Source organism: Takifugu flavidus, chromosome 10 (assembly GCF_003711565.1).
Source record: "Takifugu flavidus isolate HTHZ2018 chromosome 10, ASM371156v2, whole genome shotgun sequence".
In the NCBI taxonomy this organism is placed as follows: Eukaryota; Metazoa; Chordata; class Actinopteri; order Tetraodontiformes; family Tetraodontidae; genus Takifugu; species Takifugu flavidus.
In genome coordinates, this window is record NC_079529.1 from 12,276,430 (window position 1) to 12,283,190 (window position 6,761).

The window sequence follows — 6,761 nt, forward strand, 5'->3', positions numbered from 1 at the left end:
TTTAGTGGTAAAGATCAAAGACTGAGGCAGGGCCCTGGTGGATGGGAGACAGATGCCATGGCAACAGCAGAAAGTTTGAGAAGTTGTGAGCAGGAAGCAGCAGCAGTGCTCGCGTTGAGTCGTTGAACTGGAACAGATATTCTTTTAATTGGAGGCAAATCTGACAGCTCTGGGGGAGAAAAGAGGTAGGGCAGAGAGAGAGGAAGCAGCAGAATCAGCAGACACCTAGACCCAGGAATGCATTAGCACTAAACTCTAACATCCGCAGAAGGAACTCCAAACATCTTGTCCTCGTTATGTATTTATTTTCCATTTCTGTCCATTTTGTTGATCTTCATCGGAAAATGAAGCAAGAGGTTCAACGGTGGATTTACTCCGTTTTCCACTAATAACATTTGTAATTAAGCCATTTTGCAAATGAATGTTTTAATCAACAAGATGGAAGCGTGACTTTACAGACACAAAGGGAATGCTAATGAGGGTGGTGGTGCAGGGGGCAGGGGAGGAAAGGAGAGCAGAGGTGGTTTCTCAGGACCACAGCCTCCTCCACTATCTAAAAAAGCACAGTGGGGAGTTTAGAAAATAGTAAATGTGAAAGAGGCTGAAAGAAAAGGCTCCTGTTGGAAGTGATATCAGTGCAGCGGGAGAATCTGTCATTCGCTTAATGACTCTCAATTGTGCCCTATTAAAAAAGTGGTTGGTGTGTGCTGTAACCATGGAGGATCTATTTCTGACATGTCTTGAGTCCCTATTTTACACCAGGTACAGCCCAGCATGTTGCTATGTGGTAACGAACAGTGGCGTCCCATAAGACTTTGTATGAACCTAGCAGTACCGCTAGCCTCACGCAACATGACATGCCTTTCAGAAATCTTCACGTCTGTCCACAGGCTCAGGTGGACTGAGGTCTGGGCTTTGTCTCGCTCAGTCCAGAATTTGTCCCCTCAAACCCTTGAAAGCAGGGCCTGAGCAGTATGCTGGTGGTAACTGTCCTGCTGGAAGGTGAACCTCTGTCCCAGTCCAAGTCCTAATCACCCTACTTAGCGCCATCCATCGTTCCCTCCATTCTGACTGGTTTCACAGTCCCTGCTGCTGAAAAGACGTCCCCACAGTTTCAGGCTCCTCCACCATGTTATGCTGAGGGGTGATGAGTTTTAGTATCTTTAGAACCTCCCTCCATACGTTTGAGGAGTCTCTTATGTGTCCTTACATCCTCAGTCATTTCCTTGTTAAGTCCAGCTCTGTGGGGTGTACGGCCGGTCCTGGTCCTATGGACACATACTCCAGTTGCTGCTGTGGAACTCTGCAGGGTCGATTTGGTCTCTGCTGCCTCTCTGATTAATGCTCTCCTTCTCTGGTACCTGAGTTCTGGAGGATTACTATCTTTTGATGTGGTACCATGTTTTTTTCCAGTTGATGATTTGATGTTGCCCCAGTTGTTGGGTTTCCAATCGAAACCAACTTGTCTTTCTCACCAACATGGTCCCTGACTTGTGTGCACAGCTCCTTGAGCCTCAGTGTGCTTGTTTACTGGTGTTGGCTACACCAGAACTTCACAGCAGAAGCTTTACAGCAGAGGGCCTGAATATGTGCACACTCTGATATTTAGTTTTCAGTCAATCTCCTTTCAGGTTCACAGCCCAGGCTTAAGCCTAGTCCCAGACTAAAGGCCTGTGTGAGCACCAACCTGATCCTACTGGATCTTCTGCCTGCCTGCCCGCCCGCCCGCCCGCCTGCCCATCTGTCCATCCGTCCGTTCATCCGTCCGTCTGTCTGTCTGTCTATGTCCTGTGCTGACTTCAGGTTGCCTTTAACAAACACAAAATTAAATGAAGCGACACGTCCCTGGATGGAGGACCCCTGTGTGTGTGTGTGTGTGTGTGTGTGTGTGTGTGTGTGTGGTGTGTGTGTGTGTGTGTGTGTGCGTGTGTGTGTGTGTGTGCGCGCGTGCCTGCGTGCCTGCGTGCATGCGCATGAGCATGCCTGTATCTGTGAGATTGTGTGTGCAGGGGACATGTTGCTGGTCTGGCAGAGTCCTGATTTTGTGCCCTCTTTGTTTTGTAGACTGAACAAAACCAGAGACACCTGTTAAAATGCACCAGAGTAGCTCGACAAGCCTCCACTCTCCTCCACGTGTCCGTTGCCATGATGCGCATCCGTAAATGGGTCGATATTCTACAGAAGAGCAGAAAGAAGAGGCCAGGCCTGTTAGCAACTGTGAACACAGAACATTCCTGTTCCCCAGATCTTTTTTTCCAGGTGAGATTTGCTTTCCAGTTTTTTATATACAATTGTAACTTACTGCCTTGATGCTTGTCTGTTATACAGCAGTGTCAATCTGCCCATCCCCACCCGTTGTGAAGAGGACCCCCCGATACTCCACTTGGGGCAGTAACTCCCCTCCCACCTGAAGTGGGTAATCCACCCTTTTCCTTCTGAAGACCACCAGGTGCTGGTCTGCATCCCTGCCTCTTCACAATCAGCTGCTCTTGAAAGTGTCCATAAAAATAATGAACAGAAAGGGAAACACAGCCCCCCCCCAGAAGAGTCAACCCCCAGAACAAGTTGGACTTACTGCAGCCAATGAGAAGCAAGCTCACATTCCTGCAATACAGGGACTGCATGGTCCATAGTAAGGATCCATCCACCCCCCATAGCCAGAGGGACCTCCTCATGGTACCTGCGGGTGCACAGTCCTAAGTCTTTTCCAGACCTACAAAACACATGCCACCCCTGGAATCAGCTCAAAGCTCTGCTGGAGATGGCAGGTGAAGACCAACCCTGCTGGGGTTCAGATCAGACCGACTGTTCCTCCCAATCGCCCCCATCAGGGCCAAGCCGTTACTGCTCATCGGTGTGCTGATTTCCCCCAGTATGGATTCACCAGACGGGGCACCCTCTAAGAACGGGGCACCCTACCTGGGACAATTCGACAGAACAACTTTGAAGAACATGAGGCCACTCAAATTCCTCCACCATGATACGGTGGTGCACCGTAGGAAGGGGTGTGTGTGTGTGTGTGTGTGTGTGTGTGTGAGAGAGAGAGAGACACACATAGACAGAGAGGGAGAGACAGACAGACAGACGGAGAGAGACAGATGTCTGTATGAGATAATGTAAAAAAGGAATTTTGGAGTGTGTTGACAGAAAGGTCACCCTCCATCAGCAATTTTGGCTATTGAGAGGAAACAGGCAAAGGTTGTTGATCAATAGCAGATTCAGATTGGTCCCAAAAGTCGGCTGTGAGTCTGGAATATTACTGCCATTTCCATTACCCAGATGATTAATTAAACCTCATGTATGGCGCAATCAAACTGAGCTTAATCAATAGTGAGCTGGGCGGCTGCAGCGAGCTCATCTTTCATATTCTGACTAGCAAATATCACAACACAACTGCTGCTGTGTTGCAGCGCCGCTGCCGCAGGTGAACACACAGCTCCTGCTGCTTCTCTCAGGGAGCCACACCAAGCTGTGCCTCCCGGCTGAGACATGTTTGACATTAGATCCAGTAGGTTCCACGGGTGCCTCACGTCAGTGATGCGCTTCTTTAGGTGAAAAATTCGAAGAAAGCAACAAACATCACGGACAACAGTCACAGGTCCCCCGTCCAGGCTGGATCTGAGTGGGTTTCATTGCTGGAACTGGCGTCAGGAGCTGTGACCCATATTTGGATCCCGTTGTTGAGTGTGTGACATCAGTCTTTGGTCCAGAACTCCTCCGACATGGTACGTCTCCCTCTCAACCAGCCCTCAAGTCTCTGCTGCTCCGAACCATTCCCTTCTGGGGTTTTTTCAGTCTTGATTCAGACAAGTAAAGCTCCAAATGCCAAAATCTAAGCTGGAGCCTTTGTCGGGAAACACGGAGGCCCGGAAGGTGTTTTGTCTGGGTCGAAGGAGACGAGCGTGTTTCCGTTGCTATTGCTGCAGGGCTGCTGGCGTGGGAAGATTCCACAAACTTCTACTTTATTCACAGTCGGGTCTACTCACATTTGAGCTGTGGTAGACGACCCGCTGGCCAGCGACGCAGACTCACCCCACTGGTGGTGTCGGAGTGTTATAAATAACAGCAGCTAATGAGAGCAGGCAAATGAGCTCACCTTCTCCCTGGAATAACAGCCTCCTGCTTGTGCAGCGTCATCCATCAGAGCGCGCCGGGCTCTTGTCAATAAAAGTGCTCATACATTTTTCAACATTCAAACAGCTCCCAGGATGGATGCTGCCTTCCTGTCTGTCTGCCAGCCCAACCACAACAAAAGAAGGATTCACACACATTACAGACGACCATCGCAGCTTCCGTTGGCTGGCTTTCGGCTCGCCGCGCAACTGCAGACCCCTCCCCCGCGCTGCTGCTGACACTTCCCCTGAGGATCCGACCACATCCCCGCACCAACATTCATTAGCGAGTTGACTGTGATACTGACACATTTGTTAAACTGTCGCCATTTTCAGACAAGTGTCAAGAGGAAACACAGCTCAGTGTATAAAGAGGTGCTGCGGGAATAGAACTCCACTCCAGGAAGATTAGGTATGAATAGCTTTTCTATCAGAATATTTTAATGCAAATGTGTCTCTACAGTGACGCCCTCGTCTGCCGGGTGTAATAATGATATGTGAAATTGGATGGGTGTCACACAGAAAGGAGTTGGCTCCTCATAAGCAAACACAGCTTTTCCTTTGGTGAAAGACTCCCCCACTGCCAGAGTCATGTCAGAGTCCATCAGAGAGGACGTCCCTGCAGGGACTCCTGTAGCTGCAACCACAGCAGGTCCACTTGGCCCAGTGTCCTCCACTAGGTCCAGCTGTCCTTCAGACTAACTGTCCCATGGATCTCCACCCGAGGAACTAGATATGTGACCATCAGAAGGTGCTGACATCCACGTGGGAATCATGCTGAGGACCTGAACACATCAGTCAGCAGAAGGTCCTCCACCAGATGAGACTGATGAAATTCAAGCAAATAAGAGTTTAGCTAAAGGACAGAAGATGAAAGCAAAAAAGATGTGACAAGAGGTGTTAAAAGGGCTATTTTAACAGCAACAGTGTTGTGGGACATTTATGGAACTGTGTAAGAAGAGAGACTAAAAGGATGATTTTTCATCAGCCTGCCGAGTGTCTCCTTCCTCCTACACGTGTTGGCTTTTAAACGCTCTCATCCAGCGCCGACACTCCTCTGCTCTCTGCTCCGCTCACACATTCAGGCTGAGAGAACTAGCCAGCTACAACAGGAACATGCAGGCTCTGACTCCGGCACACTTCAACCCTTTTACCGGGTCAGCGATCGGAAAACTTGCTGATGAGTTCAAGAACGGGAAGTTTGAGGAGATAAAAAGAAGAACAAAAGAAGGACGGGTGAGTAAAAAGAGGAGCAGCGAACAAACACATTTTGGTACACGTGCATTTTGGCAGGCTAGTCGGAGCACCTCCACATATTTATTCATGCTGCAGGAGTGAAGGCTTCAGCCAGAACTGGCACCCAGGCCCAGGGTGTGGGAATCATTGTGGATGCTGAAACCAGGAGAGCTCATCAGGATTAAACTGGGATATCCTTCTTATCCTGGTTCAGACCAGTGAAGCTTTGCTTCTCTGGTGCCTCCTCTCCTCAGTTCGTCCGGTCCAAAACAAATGTGGTTCTCACATCTTTAAACGGCTTCTCGAAATATTCTCCCTCTTTTGTTGCTCCTCCAACGTCACCTGTGTTTGTGACAGGATGACAGAGAACACGTTCCAGATCGAGACCAGGGCCAAGACCCGCACCCTGACCCTGACCCTAAGCCAGACCCTGACCCTGACATGTGACCAATATGACTGCGACATCTGCTCTGAATGTTTTTACTCTTAAAAAAATAGATGTAATTACTGTTGGGGCCAAAAATGAGTCAGGTGGGACAAATGAGGTCAGGATGATGGAACCCAAGTCCTCCACTTTCTCCTGGCTTCAGTTCAAGTTGGTTGACCTGACGTTGGTGTGGAAATTGTTTCAAGGACATTGATGACCCAGCCAGAAACCCGATTGTGGTTCTGAAACTGTGTTTTTCATGCGTCCTCATCCATGTCCATGTTCAGGGGACAATCAGGGAGTCCATTATGACAAAAATTGAACTTTGTCTCTTTTGAAGTTCTAAAGATGAAAATGAAGAAAAAACAGCAGGGAAACATGAATATTTCCTGCGATGTTGCATGGATGGATGGATGGATGGATGGATGGATGGATGGATGGATGGATGGATGGATGGATGGATGGATCTTGACCTAAAGGAACGTCGCAGCAGAGGTGTCGCCCCCCCAACGAGGACTTTGAGACGTTTCTGAGCAGAATTCCAATGAAAACCTTTGTAGGAACATGAAAGGCCCCATGTGGCTGGAAGGTCTCCTGCTCTCGACTCTCAGGCCAAGTGGACCAGTTCTACCCAAGTGTGAGCGTCTGAAAGAGAAGAAGAAAGGCTGACTGATGGAACGTGTTCCAGGGAGTGAAAGCCTCCACTGGGTGTGTTGCGAGTGTTGTCAGACGGCGGCGAGCAGATGGCAGAGATGCAACATTGGACAACCTCCAAACGCCACTTCTGTTCTGCAGGATATTGCTCAGTGAAAGCTAACCTTGAAGCTGCCAAAGATTTCTCCTCATACTCACAAACCCCCTAGAAAGTAGCTGCCAGCTTTGTTGTGGTGCTTTTTGTGTCAAAGTCCTTCACCTTTGGTGGTCCGCCTGATTGGCCTCCATCATCTCACCACAGGCCATCAGAAGACCTGACGAGCACAAAATTC